The following is a 6,000-nucleotide window of genomic DNA, read 5'->3' as shown; positions in this document are numbered from 1 at the left end:
TGAATCTTCTATCTCATATTTTATCTACTTCCTGCATCTCAATAATTGACACCAATGAACAATTTGAATTCGTCTTAGTCAATGTTTTAAATAATTCCAAGCAATACAATTTTAATACTTTCTGTTTTATGGCTTTTTAAATCTGATCTTAAAGTTCATAAATAAAATGTCTCATAAATTTAATGATCAATATTATAGTTTTTTAAATTAAAACTACATACAATAAATGTAGCCATCCAACCTAATTAAGCAAAATGCATGCTATAGGGGAAAAATAAGCTTTGGAATTCAAGTACAATTGTGACAATTCCTGTTCACACATTTGATACAAAATATAGGAAATATAGTATGTTTCATTACATAGCCATGAGTTATACAAATAGTAGACAAATATATTTATAATAACTGACTTTGTAATACAAACATGTATGTCATCAATCATTATCAAGCCTCCTATACCAGGAATCAGTTAAATATTTTCCATAGTTGGCCAATGTTGTTGCAACGATTCCATAAATATCACACACTATATTCAAGGATATTAGGTGCTCTTTAAAACCTGATGTTAAGGTCATATTTCTGAAGACAGTATTTACTCGTGTCCTCCAAAGAAAAGAAGTCAACTAGAAGTTTCACACCTACTGACTAGTGTGTTGTTGGAAGGCATTCTGCATATTGTGAGAGGAAAAAGGTAATCATTAATACCATCCAGCTATAAACCCCAAGGCTTACAACAATGACATGCCTGCAAGATATATGGTGCAATATTGTCACAAATGTTATAGGCATAACTAATCACTTTCTGCTAATATTTAAGATTTGTTTTTATGTGAATATATATATTATATAAAATAACCTAAAACTTGATTTTAGATAATTCTTTGGCCTACATGAAAATCTACTATTATTATTCAGCAAAGAAACATATTAATAAAATGACTAATAATGAAATATTGTTATTCCTCTCAATCAGTGTGTCACCCAACACTCACCAACGAAGCTTCTTCTTACAGCACATGGGAATTAACACAGAAAGCCACAACTGAACAGTATTTACAAAATGAGTGTCTTTAGAGAGTTTATTTTGAATGGGACATCTTAATCAAACTCTTCTCTTTATGGCTTGAAGATCTATAATGAAAAGTAATTAGAAAGATTAGAAAAGCCAGAGGTAATGAATGACACCAAGGAAACAATGTCTTCCGGATACAACAGGGCTGATACACATGCAAACTAACAAAAACTGTAGAAGTGCACAGTACAAAGCCTGTACATGTTCAAGACCAACAGTGTCCCAGCACTAAAAGGGAGTAAATATGGGCTCCTCTTCATAACCAAGAAACTATTTGTAACTGATACCTGTTACTAAAGGGAAAACCATTTGCTTGATGGAGTGTCACTGGATAAAGAGGTCCCATGTTCAGGAACAATTAGCCATTCTATCTGAACAAGGACAAAGAATAGAGCCATGTGAGTTTTTTATTATTAATTTTTATTGAGCTCTACATTTTTCTATGCCACGTGAGATTTTTAAGTGCTTGATAAAAAATTTCAAGACCAAGACAAAAGTATTGTGATCTCAGTTTCTTCCAAAGCATGGGATTGTTCTAGGATTATGAGTTTATGCCCATGCCAGGTATAGTAAATAAAGGTGAGTTTACTTCAGATTAATTTATTATAACTGGATATTGTTTTTTGTTTTTATGTCTTTAAGCACAAACATATTTTTTTCTGTGTGTGGCTTGCTCACCATGTGCAGCTTGCCCTTGTAATTAAAACTATATTCATGTGACTCTCTTAATCACCAGAGTATAAATATTTGGGTGCTCTGAGAAAAGTTTACTATTGAATGAGACTCATTTATCATGAGAACCATTTATCTGCCTCATTTATGGGCTCTCTTCTCTCAGGTTCCACCACCTCTAGAGTTCAGGTAAACAGAACTCTATGTTTCTTATGGGGCAGGGGTTTTTGCTTTAGGTTTTAGTATGTTTGTTTTATTTTTTTAATTCATTATTTTTTATTGAAAATTTCCACCTCCTCCCACTTTCCTCCCCTCCCCTCATCTCCCCTACCTCTCCCTCTACAGTCTAAGGAGCTGTCAGATTTCCCTACCCTATGGGAAGTCCAAGATCCTCCCTGTTCTCCGCAGGTCCAGGAACGTGAACATCCAAACTGGCTAGGCTCTCACAAAGCCAGTTCCTGAAGTAGGATCAAAACCCAGCACCACTGTCCTTGGCTTCTCATCAGCCCTCATTGTCCGCCATGTTCAGAGAGTCTGGTTTTATCCCATGCATTTTCATTCCCAGTCCAGCTGGCCTTGGTGAGCTCCCAATAGATCAGCCCCACTGTCTCAGTGGGTGGGTGCACTACTCACGGTCCTGACTTCCTTGCTCATGTTCTCCCTCCTTCGGCTCCTCATTTGGACCTTGGGAGCTCAGTCCAGTTAGGAAGTGGTCTACTGTGCCCATGCATTGGAGGCTAGTTCCCATTCTATTTTATTAATTTCAGCCATCAGTCTGATTATTTTCTATCATCTATTCCTTCTGGGTGAGTCTGCTTCTTTCTGTTATAGAGTTTTCAGGTGTGTTGTTAAGCCTCTAGTGTGAGAATTCTCCACTTTTTTATGTGGCCACTTAGGGCTATGAACTTTCCTCTTAGCAGTGCTTTCAGAGTGTCCCATAGGTTTGTATTTGTTGTGCCTTCACTTTTGTTGAATTCTGGGAAGTCTTTAATTTCTTTCTTTATTTCTTTCTTGACCCAGGGGTGATTAAAATGAGCACTGTTCAATTTCCATTTTTTTCATTTGAAGTTGAGTATTGTTCTTTCAAGGTCTGTGAAGAAATGTGTTGGTATTTTGATGGGGATTGCATTGAATCTATAGATTGCTTTTGGTAGGATTGCCATTTTTATTATGTTGATCCTATTTATACAAGAGCATGGGATATCTTTTATTTTCTGGTTTCTTTTTAAATTTCTTTCTTCAAGGACTTAAGTTTTTGTCAAACAGGTTTTTCACTTCTTTGGATATTGTTATGCCATGGTATTTAACGTTATTTGTGACTATTGTGAAGTGCAATGTTTCTCTGATTTCTTTCTCAGCTCCTTTATAATTTGTATATAGGTGAGCTACTAATTTTTTATTTGATCTTGTATCCTGACACATTAGTGAATGTATTTACCAGTTGTAAATGTTCCCTGGTAGAATTTTTGGGATCATTTATATTAATCTGTAAATAGCAAAAGTTTCATTTCTTCCTTTCTAATTTTTATCTCCTTGATCTCCTTTTGCTGTATTATTGCTCTGGCTAGAACTTCAAAGAACTATGTTGAATTGGCATTGAGAGAGTGGACAGCCTTGTCTTGTTCCTGTATTTATTGGAACCTCTTTGAATTCCTCTCCATTTAGTTTGATGTTGGCTGTCAGTTTCCTGTATATTGATTTTATTATGTTTAGATATGTTCATTGTATTCCTGATCTCTCCAAGGCCTATTTTGAGGGGTATTGGAATTGTCCAAAGCTTTTTCGGCATCTAATGAAATGATCATAAGTTTTCTTTTCTTTCAGTTTATTTATATGGTAGATTAAATTGATAGATTTTCATATGTTGAACCATCCCAGCATCTCTGGGATGAAGCCAACTTGACCAAGGTGGATTGTTTTTTGATGTGTGTTTGGATTTGGCTTGCCAGTAATTTATTGAGTATTTTTGCATCAATGTTCATGGGTGTTATTGGTCTGTAATTCCCTTTTTTGGTTGAAACTTTGTGTGATTTCAGTATCAGGGTAATTGCAGTCTCATAAGAGTTTGGCAATGTTCCTGATATTTCTATTATGTGGAACAATTTGAGGAGTATAGGTATTAGCTAGCTTGTCTTTGAGGTTCCGGTACAATTATATACTGAAACAATCCGGCCCTGTCCTTTTTTTGCTTGGGATGTTTTTGATGACAACTTCTATTTCATTGCAGATTATAGGTCTATTTAGATTGTTCATCTGGTATTGATTTAATTTCGGTATGTCATATCTATCCAGGAAATTGTCTATTTATTAAAATTTTTACTTTTGTGTAGTACAGGTTTTTATAGTATGACCTAGTAATTCTCTGAATTTTCTCTTTTCCTGTTGTTATGTTTCCCTTTTCATTTCTGATTTAGTTAATTTGGATGTTCTCTCTCTCTCTCTCTCTCTCTCTCTCTCTCTCTCTCTCTCGATCTGCCATTTGATTAGGTTGGTAAGGGTTTTTGTCTATCTTGTTGATTTTTTTTCAGAGAAGCAGCTCTTTGTTTCATTGATTCTTTTATTGTTTTTTATTTCTATTTTATTAATTTCAGCCATCAATCTGATTATTTTCTATCATCTATTCCTTCTGGGTGAGTCTGCTTCTTTCTGTTATAGAGTTTTCAGGTGTGTTGTTAAGCCTCTAGTGTGAGAATTCTCCACTTTTTTATGTGGCCACTTAGGGCTATGAACTTTCCTCTTAGCAGTGCTTTCAGAGTGTCCCATAGGTTTGTATTTGTTGTGCCTTCACTTTTGTTGAATTCTGGGAAGTCTTTAATTTCTTTCTTTATTTCTTTCTTGACCCAGGGGTGATTAAAATGAGCACTGTTCAATTTCCATGAGCCACAGTGGAACACTGGGCTGAGCTCCCGAAGTCCAGACAAATTTGAGTAAAGAGATAAAGACTATGATGGGGATTCCCACTGAAACAGCTTACCTGAGCTAATGGGAGCTCACCAACTCTGGCCAGACAAGGAAGGAACCAGTATAGGACCAAACTAGGCCCTTAGACTGTGGGTGGCAGTTATATTGCTGGGACATACTGTAGAACCCCTGGCAGTGGGACTGGGATTTATCCCTATTGCTTGTACAGGCTTTTTGGAAGCCTTTCTCTTTGGAGGGATGACTTGCTCAGTCTGGATATACTGGGGAGGGTATTGATCTTTCCTGAAAGCAATGTGCCTTGCCCTGTCTTAGGAGTGGATGGGGTCTGTAGGGACAGATGGGAAGGGACAGAAGGATTGGAAGGAGTGGGAACTTAGATTTGCGTGTTAAATGAAAAATTATATTTTTAATAAAAAATAGGAAAAAAAGTAAAAAAAAAAAAAAGGAAAATGGGTGGATCCTCTCTAAACCCTGCCTTACTACTTTCTCAGTACTCCAAAACCTCTATAGTTGATTTCAGTCAGCTAATGGATATCTATGTCCTGTGATCAAAACAAACTATAAGATTAGAATGCAATCAAAATAGCACACATTTCCCCCTTTCATCTAAATAAACAGGGAAAATTATAACTTTAACATAGTAAAACTTTATACAATAAGTATAATAACTTTATGTAAATATATAGGTAAGAATTACATTAAATATTCTAGTCCATTTGCATTTGACAAATTTAGAGAACATACTCTATCCTACCTTGGTGAGACCAAATCTTATACCTAATTTACTTCCTATCCTAACTTGCATTATCAACTCAAAACTTGCTTCTTATGTCCCTCAACCTTTTATACCTTACATGTCCTTTGTGAGTTTATTTTCTGGATTTAGTAACTAGGACAACTATAGTTATAACTATGACTGTCAAAAGGTGAAGCAAGGGCAGTTTCTTGCCCAGTGGCTAACTTTTACCACAAAGCAAGCAAGCTCCATATGGAGGTTTTGCAATTCCCATCCTCTTCTTTGAAGTAGGTTGATGCTGCCAGGAGCAGATATGTCTCATTGTCATAAAAAGCTTTATATTATTAAAATCTTTTAAATGCAATATTATGTAGATTTGTGAAGTTTTTTTAATCCTACCTGTCTATCTAAAATACATTAATTTCTGTTTGGCTTTGAAAACATATCTAACATGACTACAACTTTATTGTAATAGGTGAGGAACTACTAACCTGTATTTCTTTTTTATGCTAAATAGATTTATGTTAATACCTTAAATTTGTATCAATACACAAAATATTTTAAACAAGAGTAGAAACATATATACAGTATAACAAAA

Source organism: Microtus pennsylvanicus, chromosome 8 (genome assembly GCF_037038515.1).
Source record: "Microtus pennsylvanicus isolate mMicPen1 chromosome 8, mMicPen1.hap1, whole genome shotgun sequence".
Lineage (NCBI taxonomy): Eukaryota > Metazoa > Chordata > Mammalia > Rodentia > Cricetidae > Microtus > Microtus pennsylvanicus.
This window is presented reverse-complemented; position numbering follows the sequence as displayed.